The sequence below is a fragment of the Schistocerca serialis genome, unplaced genomic scaffold (genome assembly GCF_023864345.2).
Source record: "Schistocerca serialis cubense isolate TAMUIC-IGC-003099 unplaced genomic scaffold, iqSchSeri2.2 HiC_scaffold_1265, whole genome shotgun sequence".
Taxonomy (NCBI): Eukaryota; Metazoa; Arthropoda; class Insecta; order Orthoptera; family Acrididae; genus Schistocerca; species Schistocerca serialis.
The window spans coordinates 215487-228624 of record NW_026047475.1 but is presented as its reverse complement, the minus strand read 5'-3'; the positions used below and the strand labels follow the sequence as shown (position 1 = coordinate 228624).

The window sequence follows — 13138 nt, the reverse complement described above, 5'->3', positions numbered from 1 at the left end:
CAAAGTTAATGCTCTTACGACCCCCATACGGGCAACACTCGAACAGGTTTGTGAGATAAAAATCGCACCTCCCCGGCGGGGAATCGAACCCCGGTCTCCCGCGTGACAGGCGGGGATACTAACCACTATACTACCGAGGAAGACGCAGCTAGCGTCTCGAATGCACAATTATGTTACTCAAATAGCTGATACATCTCAAACCTAGCCTCCTGTTGCTGTCAGGGACAGCTGCTATGAAATAAAAGTATGCCCCAGGTGAGGCTCGAACTCACAACCCCGGCATTGCTCACGGCTACTGCCTTATAAGTACCGTGCGCTAACCAATTGCGCCACTGGGGCTACAACACAGCGCTCTCAGTTAGCGGTATTCACTTTGCTGCAAACCAGTGGTGGCCACAGAAACATACGATCGCCACCTGATGCCATACTGCGACTTTGGCACCTGACTACCAATGCTTCGTGCTATTCTTGTTTCATATGCTACGCTTACATGCACATCAACCGGCTCTCGTCGTCGAGAAAACGCGGGAAAACGCGCGCCTTGCCTTCTGCTACCTGTCGAACAGCGAGAGCAGATGCGTGGCAAGCTCTAAGCTCTGCAGGCGCACTGCGGCCACGCAGCTGCACGAAAGGTACCTTCCTTGGGAGCTTGCTCAGCCATGGAGAACACGTTTCTTAGCGAATTGCACTTGTCTCGTAGAAAGAAGTGCTGCCATTGGCCCTGTGGCGCAACGGATAACGCGTCTGACTACGGATCAGAAGATTCCAGGTTCGAATCCTGGCAGGGTCGGCATTTTGTTAGTTGCCGACGCGTAGCTGGGCAGTGGATTTCGTATGTCGCCGCATCGTGGAGTGCTTTGTTGCTCCTGTGCATCTCGCAGCTGCATGTCGAGTCGATCGTGGTAAATATCGCTGCCTGCAAGCGTCAGCGTAGCGTCAGTCGAGCAAAGTCGAGAGAAGTCAAGCTGAGAGCTGTAGGAGATGATACGCAATTAAATACAGGCGTGTGAAAGCGACGCAGACAACACTTCCCAAGTGTCCCACGTCACGTGGCGAAGAGCGGGCGCAAGCCTAGCCAGCAGAGTGGCGCAGTGGGAGCGTGCTGGGCCCATAACCCAGAGGTCCGTGGATCGAAACCACGCTCTGCTAAAACTATTTATTTTGCGGACTGCGTCGAGCTCTATTATTACGCCCACAGCGTGGGCTGGGGTGCTTTGACTCAGCGTTAACAGCAAACCCCGTAATTCTGAAGTGTGAAGAATGCGAGAACCACTTCCTAAGATGTAGCATTTTTTAAGATTTCGCACCAACTACACTCCACGGTCGCAAAGTTAATGCTCTTACGACCCCCATACGGGCAACACTCGAACAGGTTTGTGAGATAAAAATCGCACCTCCCCGGCGGGGAATCGAACCCCGGTCTCCCGCGTGACAGGCGGGGATACTAACCACTATACTACCGAGGAAGACGCAGCTAGCGTCTCGAATGCACAATTATGTTACTCAAATAGCTGATACATCTCAAACCTAGCCTCCTGTTGCTGTCAGGGACAGCTGCTATGAAATAAAAGTATGCCCCAGGTGAGGCTCGAACTCACAACCCCGGCATTGCTCACGGCTACTGCCTTATAAGTACCGTGCGCTAACCAATTGCGCCACTGGGGCTACAACACAGCGCTCTCAGTTAGCGGTATTCACTTTGCTGCAAACCAGTGGTGGCCACAGAAACATACGATCGCCACCTGATGCCATACTGCGACTTTGGCACCTGACTACCAATGCTTCGTGCTATTCTTGTTTCATATGCTACGCTTACATGCACATCAACCGGCTCTCGTCGTCGAGAAAACGCGGGAAAACGCGCGCCTTGCCTTCTGCTACCTGTCGAACAGCGAGAGCAGATGCGTGGCAAGCTCTAAGCTCTGCAGGCGCACTGCGGCCACGCAGCTGCACGAAAGGTACCTTCCTTGGGAGCTTGCTCAGCCATGGAGAACACGTTTCTTAGCGAATTGCACTTGTCTCGTAGAAAGAAGTGCTGCCATTGGCCCTGTGGCGCAACGGATAACGCGTCTGACTACGGATCAGAAGATTCCAGGTTCGAATCCTGGCAGGGTCGGCATTTTGTTAGTTGCCGACGCGTAGCTGGGCAGTGGATTTCGTATGTCGCCGCATCGTGGAGTGCTTTGTTGCTCCTGTGCATCTCGCAGCTGCATGTCGAGTCGATCGTGGTAAATATCGCTGCCTGCAAGCGTCAGCGTAGCGTCAGTCGAGCAAAGTCGAGACAAGTCAAGCTGAGAGCTGTAGGAGATGATACGCAATTAAATACAGGCGTGTGAAAGCGACGCAGACAACACTTCCCAAGTGTCCCACGTCACGTGGCGAAGAGCGGGCGCAAGCCTAGCCAGCAGAGTGGCGCAGTGGGAGCGTGCTGGGCCCATAACCCAGAGGTCCGTGGATCGAAACCACGCTCTGCTAAAACTATTTATTTTGCGGACTGCGTCGAGCTCTATTATTACGCCCACAGCGTGGGCTGGGGTGCTTTGACTCAGCGTTAACAGCAAACCCCGTAATTCTGAAGTGTGAAGAATGCGAGAACCACTTCCTAAGATGTAGCATTTTTTAAGATTTCGCACCAACTACACTCCACGGTCGCAAAGTTAATGCTCTTACGACCCCCATACGGGCAACACTCGAACAGGTTTGTGAGATAAAAATCGCACCTCCCCGGCGGGGAATCGAACCCCGGTCTCCCGCGTGACAGGCGGGGATACTAACCACTATACTACCGAGGAAGACGCAGCTAGCGTCTCGAATGCACAATTATGTTACTCAAATAGCTGATACATCTCAAACCTAGCCTCCTGTTGCTGTCAGGGACAGCTGCTATGAAATAAAAGTATGCCCCAGGTGAGGCTCGAACTCACAACCCCGGCATTGCTCACGGCTACTGCCTTATAAGTACCGTGCGCTAACCAATTGCGCCACTGGGGCTACAACACAGCGCTCTCAGTTAGCGGTATTCACTTTGCTGCAAACCAGTGGTGGCCACAGAAACATACGATCGCCACCTGATGCCATACTGCGACTTTGGCACCTGACTACCAATGCTTCGTGCTATTCTTGTTTCATATGCTACGCTTACATGCACATCAACCGGCTCTCGTCGTCGAGAAAACGCGGGAAAACGCGCGCCTTGCCTTCTGCTACCTGTCGAACAGCGAGAGCAGATGCGTGGCAAGCTCTAAGCTCTGCAGGCGCACTGCGGCCACGCAGCTGCACGAAAGGTACCTTCCTTGGGAGCTTGCTCAGCCATGGAGAACACGTTTCTTAGCGAATTGCACTTGTCTCGTAGAAAGAAGTGCTGCCATTGGCCCTGTGGCGCAACGGATAACGCGTCTGACTACGGATCAGAAGATTCCAGGTTCGAATCCTGGCAGGGTCGGCATTTTGTTAGTTGCCGACGCGTAGCTGGGCAGTGGATTTCGTATGTCGCCGCATCGTGGAGTGCTTTGTTGCTCCTGTGCATCTCGCAGCTGCATGTCGAGTCGATCGTGGTAAATATCGCTGCCTGCAAGCGTCAGCGTAGCGTCAGTCGAGCAAAGTCGAGACAAGTCAAGCTGAGAGCTGTAGGAGATGATACGCAATTAAATACAGGCGTGTGAAAGCGACGCAGACAACACTTCCCAAGTGTCCCACGTCACGTGGCGAAGAGCGGGCGCAAGCCTAGCCAGCAGAGTGGCGCAGTGGGAGCGTGCTGGGCCCATAACCCAGAGGTCCGTGGATCGAAACCACGCTCTGCTAAAACTATTTATTTTGCGGACTGCGTCGAGCTCTATTATTACGCCCACAGCGTGGGCTGGGGTGCTTTGACTCAGCGTTAACAGCAAACCCCGTAATTCTGAAGTGTGAAGAATGCGAGAACCACTTCCTAAGATGTAGCATTTTTTAAGATTTCGCACCAACTACACTCCACGGTCGCAAAGTTAATGCTCTTACGACCCCCATACGGGCAACACTCGAACAGGTTTGTGAGATAAAAATCGCACCTCCCCGGCGGGGAATCGAACCCCGGTCTCCCGCGTGACAGGCGGGGATACTAACCACTATACTACCGAGGAAGACGCAGCTAGCGTCTCGAATGCACAATTATGTTACTCAAATAGCTGATACATCTCAAACCTAGCCTCCTGTTGCTGTCAGGGACAGCTGCTATGAAATAAAAGTATGCCCCAGGTGAGGCTCGAACTCACAACCCCGGCATTGCTCACGGCTACTGCCTTATAAGTACCGTGCGCTAACCAATTGCGCCACTGGGGCTACAACACAGCGCTCTCAGTTAGCGGTATTCACTTTGCTGCAAACCAGTGGTGGCCACAGAAACATACGATCGCCACCTGATGCCATACTGCGACTTTGGCACCTGACTACCAATGCTTCGTGCTATTCTTGTTTCATATGCTACGCTTACATGCACATCAACCGGCTCTCGTCGTCGAGAAAACGCGGGAAAACGCGCGCCTTGCCTTCTGCTACCTGTCGAACAGCGAGAGCAGATGCGTGGCAAGCTCTAAGCTCTGCAGGCGCACTGCGGCCACGCAGCTGCACGAAAGGTACCTTCCTTGGGAGCTTGCTCAGCCATGGAGAACACGTTTCTTAGCGAATTGCACTTGTCTCGTAGAAAGAAGTGCTGCCATTGGCCCTGTGGCGCAACGGATAACGCGTCTGACTACGGATCAGAAGATTCCAGGTTCGAATCCTGGCAGCGTCGGCATTTTGTTAGTTGCCGACGCGTAGCTGGGCAGTGGATTTCGTATGTCGCCGCATCGTGGAGTGCTTTGTTGGTCCTGTGCATCTCGCAGCTGCATGTCGAGTCGATCGTGGTAAATATCGCTGCCTGCAAGCGTCAGCGTAGCGTCAGTCGAGCAAAGTCGAGACAAGTCAAGCTGAGAGCTGTAGGAGATGATACGCAATTAAATACAGGCGTGTGAAAGCGACGCAGACAACACTTCCCAAGTGTCCCACGTCACGTGGCGAAGAGCGGGCGCAAGCCTAGCCAGCAGAGTGGCGCAGTGGGAGCGTGCTGGGCCCATAACCCAGAGGTCCGTGGATCGAAACCACGCTCTGCTAAAACTATTTATTTTGCGGACTGCGTCGAGCTCTATTATTACGCCCACAGCGTGGGCTGGGGTGCTTTGACTCAGCGTTAACAGCAAACCCCGTAATTCTGAAGTGTGAAGAATGCGAGAACCACTTCCTAAGATGTAGCATTTTTTAAGATTTCGCACCAACTACACTCCACGGTCGCAAAGTTAATGCTCTTACGACCCCCATACGGGCAACACTCGAACAGGTTTGTGAGATAAAAATCGCACCTCCCCGGCGGGGAATCGAACCCCGGTCTCCCGCGTGACAGGCGGGGATACTAACCCCTATACTACCGAGGAAGACGCAGCTAGCGTCTCGAATGCACAATTATGTTACTCAAATAGCTGATACATCTCAAACCTAGCCTCCTGTTGCTGTCAGGGACAGCTGCTATGAAATAAAAGTATGCCCCAGGTGAGGCTCGAACTCACAACCCCGGCATTGCTCACGGCTACTGCCTTATAAGTACCGTGCGCTAACCAATTGCGCCACTGGGGCTACAACACAGCGCTCTCAGTTAGCGGTATTCACTTTGCTGCAAACCAGTGGTGGCCACAGAAACATACGATCGCCACCTGATGCCATACTGCGACTTTGGCACCTGACTACCAATGCTTCGTGCTATTCTTGTTTCATATGCTACGCTTACATGCACATCAACCGGCTCTCGTCGTCGAGAAAACGCGGGAAAACGCGCGCCTTGCCTTCTGCTACCTGTCGAACAGCGAGAGCAGATGCGTGGCAAGCTCTAAGCTCTGCAGGCGCACTGCGGCCACGCAGCTGCACGAAAGGTACCTTCCTTGGGAGCTTGCTCAGCCATGGAGAACACGTTTCTTAGCGAATTGCACTTGTCTCGTAGAAAGAAGTGCTGCCATTGGCCCTGTGGCGCAACGGATAACGCGTCTGACTACGGATCAGAAGATTCCAGGTTCGAATCCTGGCAGGGTCGGCATTTTGTTAGTTGCCGACGCGTAGCTGGGCAGTGGATTTCGTATGTCGCCGCATCGTGGAGTGCTTTGTTGCTCCTGTGCATCTCGCAGCTGCATGTCGAGTCGATCGTGGTAAATATCGCTGCCTGCAAGCGTCAGCGTAGCGTCAGTCGAGCAAAGTCGAGACAAGTCAAGCTGAGAGCTGTAGGAGATGATACGCAATTAAATACAGGCGTGTGAAAGCGACGCAGACAACACTTCCCAAGTGTCCCACGTCACGTGGCGAAGAGCGGGCGCAAGCCTAGCCAGCAGAGTGGCGCAGTGGGAGCGTGCTGGGCCCATAACCCAGAGGTCCGTGGATCGAAACCACGCTCTGCTAAAACTATTTATTTTGCGGACTGCGTCGAGCTCTATTATTACGCCCACAGCGTGGGCTGGGGTGCTTTGACTCAGCGTTAACAGCAAACCCCGTAATTCTGAAGTGTGAAGAATGCGAGAACCACTTCCTAAGATGTAGCATTTTTTAAGATTTCGCACCAACTACACTCCACGGTCGCAAAGTTAATGCTCTTACGACCCCCATACGGGCAACACTCGAACAGGTTTGTGAGATAAAAATCGCACCTCCCCGGCGGGGAATCGAACCCCGGTCTCCCGCGTGACAGGCGGGGATACTAACCACTATACTACCGAGGAAGACGCAGCTAGCGTCTCGAATGCACAATTATGTTACTCAAATAGCTGATACATCTCAAACCTAGCCTCCTGTTGCTGTCAGGGACAGCTGCTATGAAATAAAAGTATGCCCCAGGTGAGGCTCGAACTCACAACCCCGGCATTGCTCACGGCTACTGCCTTATAAGTACCGTGCGCTAACCAATTGCGCCACTGGGGCTACAACACAGCGCTCTCAGTTAGCGGTATTCACTTTGCTGCAAACCAGTGGTGGCCACAGAAACATACGATCGCCACCTGATGCCATACTGCGACTTTGGCACCTGACTACCAATGCTTCGTGCTATTCTTGTTTCATATGCTACGCTTACATGCACATCAACCGGCTCTCGTCGTCGAGAAAACGCGGGAAAACGCGCGCCTTGCCTTCTGCTACCTGTCGAACAGCGAGAGCAGATGCGTGGCAAGCTCTAAGCTCTGCAGGCGCACTGCGGCCACGCAGCTGCACGAAAGGTACCTTCCTTGGGAGCTTGCTCAGCCATGGAGAACACGTTTCTTAGCGAATTGCACTTGTCTCGTAGAAAGAAGTGCTGCCATTGGTCCTGTGGCGCAACGGATAACGCGTCTGACTACGGATCAGAAGATTCCAGGTTCGAATCCTGGCAGGGTCGGCATTTTGTTAGTTGCCGACGCGTAGCTGGGCAGTGGATTTCGTATGTCGCCGCATCGTGGAGTGCTTTGTTGCTCCTGTGCATCTCGCAGCTGCATGTCGAGTCGATCGTGGTAAATATCGCTGCCTGCAAGCGTCAGCGTAGCGTCAGTCGAGCAAAGTCGAGACAAGTCAAGCTGAGAGCTGTAGGAGATGATACGCAATTAAATACAGGCGTGTGAAAGCGACGCAGACAACACTTCCCAAGTGTCCCACGTCACGTGGCGAAGAGCGGGCGCAAGCCTAGCCAGCAGAGTGGCGCAGTGGGAGCGTGCTGGGCCCATAACCCAGAGGTCCGTGGATCGAAACCACGCTCTGCTAAAACTATTTATTTTGCGGACTGCGTCGAGCTCTATTATTACGCCCACAGCGTGGGCTGGGGTGCTTTGACTCAGCGTTAACAGCAAACCCCGTAATTCTGAAGTGTGAAGAATGCGAGAACCACTTCCTAAGATGTAGCATTTTTTAAGATTTCGCACCAACTACACTCCACGGTCGCAAAGTTAATGCTCTTACGACCCCCATACGGGCAACACTCGAACAGGTTTGTGAGATAAAAATCGCACCTCCCCGGCGGGGAATCGAACCCCGGTCTCCCGCGTGACAGGCGGGGATACTAACCACTATACTACCGAGGAAGACGCAGCTAGCGTCTCGAATGCACAATTATGTTACTCAAATAGCTGATACATCTCAAACCTAGCCTCCTGTTGCTGTCAGGGACAGCTGCTATGAAATAAAAGTATGCCCCAGGTGAGGCTCGAACTCACAACCCCGGCATTGCTCACGGCTACTGCCTTATAAGTACCGTGCGCTAACCAATTGCGCCACTGGGGCTACAACACAGCGCTCTCAGTTAGCGGTATTCACTTTGCTGCAAACCAGTGGTGGCCACAGAAACATACGATCGCCACCTGATGCCATACTGCGACTTTGGCACCTGACTACCAATGCTTCGTGCTATTCTTGTTTCATATGCTACGCTTACATGCACATCAACCGGCTCTCGTCGTCGAGAAAACGCGGGAAAACGCGCGCCTTGCCTTCTGCTACCTGTCGAACAGCGAGAGCAGATGCGTGGCAAGCTCTAAGCTCTGCAGGCGCACTGCGGCCACGCAGCTGCACGAAAGGTACCTTCCTTGGGAGCTTGCTCAGCCATGGAGAACACGTTTCTTAGCGAATTGCACTTGTCTCGTAGAAAGAAGTGCTGCCATTGGCCCTGTGGCGCAACGGATAACGCGTCTGACTACGGATCAGAAGATTCCAGGTTCGAATCCTGGCAGGGTCGGCATTTTGTTAGTTGCCGACGCGTAGCTGGGCAGTGGATTTCGTATGTCGCCGCATCGTGGAGTGCTTTGTTGCTCCTGTGCATCTCGCAGCTGCATGTCGAGTCGATCGTGGTAAATATCGCTGCCTGCAAGCGTCAGCGTAGCGTCAGTCGAGCAAAGTCGAGACAAGTCAAGCTGAGAGCTGTAGGAGATGATACGCAATTAAATACAGGCGTGTGAAAGCGACGCAGACAACACTTCCCAAGTGTCCCACGTCACGTGGCGAAGAGCGGGCGCAAGCCTAGCCAGCAGAGTGGCGCAGTGGGAGCGTGCTGGGCCCATAACCCAGAGGTCCGTGGATCGAAACCACGCTCTGCTAAAATTATTTATTTTGCGGACTGCGTCGAGCTCTATTATTACGCCCACAGCGTGGGCTGGGGTGCTTTGACTCAGCGTTAACAGCAAACCCCGTAATTCTGAAGTGTGAAGAATGCGAGAACCACTTCCTAAGATGTAGCATTTTTTAAGATTTCGCACCAACTACACTCCACGGTCGCAAAGTTAATGCTCTTACGACCCCCATACGGGCAACACTCGAACAGGTTTGTGAGATAAAAATCGCACCTCCCCGGCGGGGAATCGAACCCCGGTCTCCCGCGTGACAGGCGGGGATACTAACCACTATACTACCGAGGAAGACGCAGCTAGCGTCTCGAATGCACAATTATGTTACTCAAATAGCTGATACATCTCAAACCTAGCCTCCTGTTGCTGTCAGGGACAGCTGCTATGAAATAAAAGTATGCCCCAGGTGAGGCTCGAACTCACAACCCCGGCATTGCTCACGGCTACTGCCTTATAAGTACCGTGCGCTAACCAATTGCGCCACTGGGGCTACAACACAGCGCTCTCAGTTAGCGGTATTCACTTTGCTGCAAACCAGTGGTGGCCACAGAAACATACGATCGCCACCTGATGCCATACTGCGACTTTGGCACCTGACTACCAATGCTTCGTGCTATTCTTGTTTCATATGCTACGCTTACATGCACATCAACCGGCTCTCGTCGTCGAGAAAACGCGGGAAAACGCGCGCCTTGCCTTCTGCTACCTGTCGAACAGCGAGAGCAGATGCGTGGCAAGCTCTAAGCTCTGCAGGCGCACTGCGGCCACGCAGCTGCACGAAAGGTACCTTCCTTGGGAGCTTGCTCAGCCATGGAGAACACGTTTCTTAGCGAATTGCACTTGTCTCGTAGAAAGAAGTGCTGCCATTGGCCCTGTGGCGCAACGGATAACGCGTCTGACTACGGATCAGAAGATTCCAGGTTCGAATCCTGGCAGGGTCGGCATTTTGTTAGTTGCCGACGCGTAGCTGGGCAGTGGATTTCGTATGTCGCCGCATCGTGGAGTGCTTTGTTGCTCCTGTGCATCTCGCAGCTGCATGTCGAGTCGATCGTGGTAAATATCGCTGCCTGCAAGCGTCAGCGTAGCGTCAGTCGAGCAAAGTCGAGACAAGTCAAGCTGAGAGCTGTAGGAGATGATACGCAATTAAATACAGGCGTGTGAAAGCGACGCAGACAACACTTCCCAAGTGTCCCACGTCACGTGGCGAAGAGCGGGCGCAAGCCTAGCCAGCAGAGTGGCGCAGTGGGAGCGTGCTGGGCCCATAACCCAGAGGTCCGTGGATCGAAACCACGCTCTGCTAAAACTATTTATTTTGCGGACTGCGTCGAGCTCTATTATTACGCCCACAGCGTGGGCTGGGGTGCTTTGACTCAGCGTTAACAGCAAACCCCGTAATTCTGAAGTGTGAAGAATGCGAGAACCACTTCCTAAGATGTAGCATTTTTTAAGATTTCGCACCAACTACACTCCACGGTCGCAAAGTTAATGCTCTTACGACCCCCATACGGGCAACACACGAACAGGTTTGTGAGATAAAAATCGCACCTCCCCGGCGGGGAATCGAACCCCGGTCTCCCGCGTGACAGGCGGGGATACTAACCACTATACTACCGAGGAAGACGCAGCTAGCGTCTCGAATGCACAATTATGTTACTCAAATAGCTGATACATCTCAAACCTAGCCTCCTGTTGCTGTCAGGGACAGCTGCTATGAAATAAAAGTATGCCCCAGGTGAGGCTCGAACTCACAACCCCGGCATTGCTCACGGCTACTGCCTTATAAGTACCGTGCGCTAACCAATTGCGCCACTGGGGCTACAACACAGCGCTCTCAGTTAGCGGTATTCACTTTGCTGCAAACCAGTGGTGGCCACAGAAACATACGATCGCCACCTGATGCCATACTGCGACTTTGGCACCTGACTACCAATGCTTCGTGCTATTCTTGTTTCATATGCTACGCTTACATGCACATCAACCGGCTCTCGTCGTCGAGAAAACGCGGGAAAACGCGCGCCTTGCCTTCTGCTACCTGTCGAACAGCGAGAGCAGATGCGTGGCAAGCTCTAAGCTCTGCAGGCGCACTGCGGCCACGCAGCTGCACGAAAGGTACCTTCCTTGGGAGCTTGCTCAGCCATGGAGAACACGTTTCTTAGCGAATTGCACTTGTCTCGTAGAAAGAAGTGCTGCCATTGGCCCTGTGGCGCAACGGATAACGCGTCTGACTACGGATCAGAAGATTCCAGGTTCGAATCCTGGCAGGGTCGGCATTTTGTTAGTTGCCGACGCGTAGCTGGGCAGTGGATTTCGTATGTCGCCGCATCGTGGAGTGCTTTGTTGCTCCTGTGCATCTCGCAGCTGCATGTCGAGTCGATCGTGGTAAATATCGCTGCCTGCAAGCGTCAGCGTAGCGTCAGTCGAGCAAAGTCGAGACAAGTCAAGCTGAGAGCTGTAGGAGATGATACGCAATTAAATACAGGCGTGTGAAAGCGACGCAGACAACACTTCCCAAGTGTCCCACGTCACGTGGCGAAGAGCGGGCGCAAGCCTAGCCAGCAGAGTGGCGCAGTGGGAGCGTGCTGGGCCCATAACCCAGAGGTCCGTGGATCGAAACCACGCTCTGCTAAAACTATTTATTTTGCGGACTGCGTCGAGCTCTATTATTACGCCCACAGCGTGGGCTGGGGTGCTTTGACTCAGCGTTAACAGCAAACCCCGTAATTCTGAAGTGTGAAGAATGCGAGAACCACTTCCTAAGATGTAGCATTTTTTAAGATTTCGCACCAACTACACTCCACGGTCGCAAAGTTAATGCTCTTACGACCCCCATACGGGCAACACTCGAACAGGTTTGTGAGATAAAAATCGCACCTCCCCGGCGGGGAATCGAACCCCGGTCTCCCGCGTGACAGGCGGGGATACTAACCACTATACTACCGAGGAAGACGCAGCTAGCGTCTCGAATGCACAATTATGTTACTCAAATAGCTGATACATCTCAAACCTAGCCTCCTGTTGCTGTCAGGGACAGCTGCTATGAAATAAAAGTATGCCCCAGGTGAGGCTCGAACTCACAACCCCGGCATTGCTCACGGCTACTGCCTTATAAGTACCGTGCGCTAACCAATTGCGCCACTGGGGCTACAACACAGCGCTCTCAGTTAGCGGTATTCACTTTGCTGCAAACCAGTGGTGGCCACAGAAACATACGATCGCCACCTGATGCCATACTGCGACTTTGGCACCTGACTACCAATGCTTCGTGCTATTCTTGTTTCATATGCTACGCTTACATGCACATCAACCGGCTCTCGTCGTCGAGAAAACGCGGGAAAACGCGCGCCTTGCCTTCTGCTACCTGTCGAACAGCGAGAGCAGATGCGTGGCAAGCTCTAAGCTCTGCAGGCGCACTGCGGCCACGCAGCTGCACGAAAGGTACCTTCCTTGGGAGCTTGCTCAGCCATGGAGAACACGTTTCTTAGCGAATTGCACTTGTCTCGTAGAAAGAAGTGCTGCCATTGGTCCTGTGGCGCAACGGATAACGCGTCTGACTACGGATCAGAAGATTCCAGGTTCGAATCCTGGCAGGGTCGGCATTTTGTTAGTTGCCGACGCGTAGCTGGGCAGTGGATTTCGTATGTCGCCGCATCGTGGAGTGCTTTGTTGCTCCTGTGCATCTCGCAGCTGCATGTCGAGTCGATCGTGGTAAATATCGCTGCCTGCAAGCGTCAGCGTAGCGTCAGTCGAGCAAAGTCGAGACAAGTCAAGCTGAGAGCTGTAGGAGATGATACGCAATTAAATACAGGCGTGTGAAAGCGACGCAGACAACACTTCCCAAGTGTCCCACGTCACGTGGCGAAGAGCGGGCGCAAGCCTAGCCAGCAGAGTGGCGCAGTGGGAGCGTGCTGGGCCCATAACCCAGAGGTCCGTGGATCGAAACCACGCTCTGCTAAAACTATTTATTTTGCGGACTGCGTCGAGCTCTATTATTACGCCCACAGCGTGGG

General features: G+C 53.2%; 40 non-coding genes across 40 annotated transcripts; 20 read left to right on the top strand and 20 right to left on the bottom strand.

The window, feature by feature from the left end:
- Positions 1-68: 68 nt before the first annotated feature.
- On the bottom strand, positions 69-140 carry Trnad-guc (transfer RNA aspartic acid (anticodon GUC)). Its single transcript has one exon. It is a non-coding gene; the product is annotated as a tRNA-Asp (tRNA).
- A 107-nt stretch (positions 141-247) lies between these two features.
- Positions 248-339, bottom strand: Trnai-uau (transfer RNA isoleucine (anticodon UAU)). Its single transcript is given in 2 exon segments — positions 248-283; positions 302-339. It is a non-coding gene; the product is annotated as a tRNA-Ile (tRNA).
- A 378-nt stretch (positions 340-717) lies between these two features.
- Positions 718-790, top strand: Trnar-acg (transfer RNA arginine (anticodon ACG)). Its single transcript has one exon. It is a non-coding gene; the product is annotated as a tRNA-Arg (tRNA).
- Positions 791-1077: 287 nt separating this feature from the next.
- Positions 1078-1149, top strand: Trnam-cau (transfer RNA methionine (anticodon CAU)). Its single transcript has one exon. It is a non-coding gene; the product is annotated as a tRNA-Met (tRNA).
- A 245-nt stretch (positions 1150-1394) lies between these two features.
- Positions 1395-1466, bottom strand: Trnad-guc (transfer RNA aspartic acid (anticodon GUC)). Its single transcript has one exon. It is a non-coding gene; the product is annotated as a tRNA-Asp (tRNA).
- Positions 1467-1573: 107 nt separating this feature from the next.
- Positions 1574-1665, bottom strand: Trnai-uau (transfer RNA isoleucine (anticodon UAU)). The gene is given in 2 exon segments: positions 1574-1609; positions 1628-1665. It is a non-coding gene; the product is annotated as a tRNA-Ile (tRNA).
- Positions 1666-2043: 378 nt separating this feature from the next.
- On the top strand, positions 2044-2116 carry Trnar-acg (transfer RNA arginine (anticodon ACG)). The gene has a single exon. It is a non-coding gene; the product is annotated as a tRNA-Arg (tRNA).
- Positions 2117-2403: 287 nt separating this feature from the next.
- On the top strand, positions 2404-2475 carry Trnam-cau (transfer RNA methionine (anticodon CAU)). Its single transcript has one exon. It is a non-coding gene; the product is annotated as a tRNA-Met (tRNA).
- Positions 2476-2720: 245 nt separating this feature from the next.
- Positions 2721-2792, bottom strand: Trnad-guc (transfer RNA aspartic acid (anticodon GUC)). Its single transcript has one exon. It is a non-coding gene; the product is annotated as a tRNA-Asp (tRNA).
- Positions 2793-2899: 107 nt separating this feature from the next.
- Trnai-uau (transfer RNA isoleucine (anticodon UAU)) lies at positions 2900-2991 on the bottom strand. The gene is given in 2 exon segments: positions 2900-2935; positions 2954-2991. It is a non-coding gene; the product is annotated as a tRNA-Ile (tRNA).
- Positions 2992-3369: 378 nt separating this feature from the next.
- Trnar-acg (transfer RNA arginine (anticodon ACG)) lies at positions 3370-3442 on the top strand. The gene has a single exon. It is a non-coding gene; the product is annotated as a tRNA-Arg (tRNA).
- Positions 3443-3729: 287 nt separating this feature from the next.
- Positions 3730-3801, top strand: Trnam-cau (transfer RNA methionine (anticodon CAU)). The gene has a single exon. It is a non-coding gene; the product is annotated as a tRNA-Met (tRNA).
- A 245-nt stretch (positions 3802-4046) lies between these two features.
- Positions 4047-4118, bottom strand: Trnad-guc (transfer RNA aspartic acid (anticodon GUC)). Its single transcript has one exon. It is a non-coding gene; the product is annotated as a tRNA-Asp (tRNA).
- A 107-nt stretch (positions 4119-4225) lies between these two features.
- On the bottom strand, positions 4226-4317 carry Trnai-uau (transfer RNA isoleucine (anticodon UAU)). Its single transcript is given in 2 exon segments — positions 4226-4261; positions 4280-4317. It is a non-coding gene; the product is annotated as a tRNA-Ile (tRNA).
- Positions 4318-4695: 378 nt separating this feature from the next.
- Trnar-acg (transfer RNA arginine (anticodon ACG)) lies at positions 4696-4768 on the top strand. The gene has a single exon. It is a non-coding gene; the product is annotated as a tRNA-Arg (tRNA).
- A 287-nt stretch (positions 4769-5055) lies between these two features.
- On the top strand, positions 5056-5127 carry Trnam-cau (transfer RNA methionine (anticodon CAU)). Its single transcript has one exon. It is a non-coding gene; the product is annotated as a tRNA-Met (tRNA).
- Positions 5128-5372: 245 nt separating this feature from the next.
- On the bottom strand, positions 5373-5444 carry Trnad-guc (transfer RNA aspartic acid (anticodon GUC)). The gene has a single exon. It is a non-coding gene; the product is annotated as a tRNA-Asp (tRNA).
- Positions 5445-5551: 107 nt separating this feature from the next.
- Positions 5552-5643, bottom strand: Trnai-uau (transfer RNA isoleucine (anticodon UAU)). The gene is given in 2 exon segments: positions 5552-5587; positions 5606-5643. It is a non-coding gene; the product is annotated as a tRNA-Ile (tRNA).
- Positions 5644-6021: 378 nt separating this feature from the next.
- On the top strand, positions 6022-6094 carry Trnar-acg (transfer RNA arginine (anticodon ACG)). Its single transcript has one exon. It is a non-coding gene; the product is annotated as a tRNA-Arg (tRNA).
- Positions 6095-6381: 287 nt separating this feature from the next.
- Positions 6382-6453, top strand: Trnam-cau (transfer RNA methionine (anticodon CAU)). The gene has a single exon. It is a non-coding gene; the product is annotated as a tRNA-Met (tRNA).
- A 245-nt stretch (positions 6454-6698) lies between these two features.
- Trnad-guc (transfer RNA aspartic acid (anticodon GUC)) lies at positions 6699-6770 on the bottom strand. The gene has a single exon. It is a non-coding gene; the product is annotated as a tRNA-Asp (tRNA).
- Positions 6771-6877: 107 nt separating this feature from the next.
- On the bottom strand, positions 6878-6969 carry Trnai-uau (transfer RNA isoleucine (anticodon UAU)). Its single transcript is given in 2 exon segments — positions 6878-6913; positions 6932-6969. It is a non-coding gene; the product is annotated as a tRNA-Ile (tRNA).
- A 378-nt stretch (positions 6970-7347) lies between these two features.
- On the top strand, positions 7348-7420 carry Trnar-acg (transfer RNA arginine (anticodon ACG)). The gene has a single exon. It is a non-coding gene; the product is annotated as a tRNA-Arg (tRNA).
- Positions 7421-7707: 287 nt separating this feature from the next.
- Positions 7708-7779, top strand: Trnam-cau (transfer RNA methionine (anticodon CAU)). The gene has a single exon. It is a non-coding gene; the product is annotated as a tRNA-Met (tRNA).
- Positions 7780-8024: 245 nt separating this feature from the next.
- Trnad-guc (transfer RNA aspartic acid (anticodon GUC)) lies at positions 8025-8096 on the bottom strand. The gene has a single exon. It is a non-coding gene; the product is annotated as a tRNA-Asp (tRNA).
- A 107-nt stretch (positions 8097-8203) lies between these two features.
- Positions 8204-8295, bottom strand: Trnai-uau (transfer RNA isoleucine (anticodon UAU)). Its single transcript is given in 2 exon segments — positions 8204-8239; positions 8258-8295. It is a non-coding gene; the product is annotated as a tRNA-Ile (tRNA).
- A 378-nt stretch (positions 8296-8673) lies between these two features.
- Positions 8674-8746, top strand: Trnar-acg (transfer RNA arginine (anticodon ACG)). The gene has a single exon. It is a non-coding gene; the product is annotated as a tRNA-Arg (tRNA).
- A 287-nt stretch (positions 8747-9033) lies between these two features.
- Positions 9034-9105, top strand: Trnam-cau (transfer RNA methionine (anticodon CAU)). The gene has a single exon. It is a non-coding gene; the product is annotated as a tRNA-Met (tRNA).
- Positions 9106-9350: 245 nt separating this feature from the next.
- On the bottom strand, positions 9351-9422 carry Trnad-guc (transfer RNA aspartic acid (anticodon GUC)). Its single transcript has one exon. It is a non-coding gene; the product is annotated as a tRNA-Asp (tRNA).
- A 107-nt stretch (positions 9423-9529) lies between these two features.
- On the bottom strand, positions 9530-9621 carry Trnai-uau (transfer RNA isoleucine (anticodon UAU)). The gene is given in 2 exon segments: positions 9530-9565; positions 9584-9621. It is a non-coding gene; the product is annotated as a tRNA-Ile (tRNA).
- Positions 9622-9999: 378 nt separating this feature from the next.
- On the top strand, positions 10000-10072 carry Trnar-acg (transfer RNA arginine (anticodon ACG)). The gene has a single exon. It is a non-coding gene; the product is annotated as a tRNA-Arg (tRNA).
- A 287-nt stretch (positions 10073-10359) lies between these two features.
- On the top strand, positions 10360-10431 carry Trnam-cau (transfer RNA methionine (anticodon CAU)). Its single transcript has one exon. It is a non-coding gene; the product is annotated as a tRNA-Met (tRNA).
- A 245-nt stretch (positions 10432-10676) lies between these two features.
- Positions 10677-10748, bottom strand: Trnad-guc (transfer RNA aspartic acid (anticodon GUC)). The gene has a single exon. It is a non-coding gene; the product is annotated as a tRNA-Asp (tRNA).
- Positions 10749-10855: 107 nt separating this feature from the next.
- Trnai-uau (transfer RNA isoleucine (anticodon UAU)) lies at positions 10856-10947 on the bottom strand. Its single transcript is given in 2 exon segments — positions 10856-10891; positions 10910-10947. It is a non-coding gene; the product is annotated as a tRNA-Ile (tRNA).
- A 378-nt stretch (positions 10948-11325) lies between these two features.
- Trnar-acg (transfer RNA arginine (anticodon ACG)) lies at positions 11326-11398 on the top strand. Its single transcript has one exon. It is a non-coding gene; the product is annotated as a tRNA-Arg (tRNA).
- A 287-nt stretch (positions 11399-11685) lies between these two features.
- Positions 11686-11757, top strand: Trnam-cau (transfer RNA methionine (anticodon CAU)). Its single transcript has one exon. It is a non-coding gene; the product is annotated as a tRNA-Met (tRNA).
- Positions 11758-12002: 245 nt separating this feature from the next.
- Trnad-guc (transfer RNA aspartic acid (anticodon GUC)) lies at positions 12003-12074 on the bottom strand. Its single transcript has one exon. It is a non-coding gene; the product is annotated as a tRNA-Asp (tRNA).
- Positions 12075-12181: 107 nt separating this feature from the next.
- Trnai-uau (transfer RNA isoleucine (anticodon UAU)) lies at positions 12182-12273 on the bottom strand. The gene is given in 2 exon segments: positions 12182-12217; positions 12236-12273. It is a non-coding gene; the product is annotated as a tRNA-Ile (tRNA).
- A 378-nt stretch (positions 12274-12651) lies between these two features.
- Positions 12652-12724, top strand: Trnar-acg (transfer RNA arginine (anticodon ACG)). The gene has a single exon. It is a non-coding gene; the product is annotated as a tRNA-Arg (tRNA).
- A 287-nt stretch (positions 12725-13011) lies between these two features.
- Trnam-cau (transfer RNA methionine (anticodon CAU)) lies at positions 13012-13083 on the top strand. The gene has a single exon. It is a non-coding gene; the product is annotated as a tRNA-Met (tRNA).
- Positions 13084-13138: the final 55 nt, after the last annotated feature.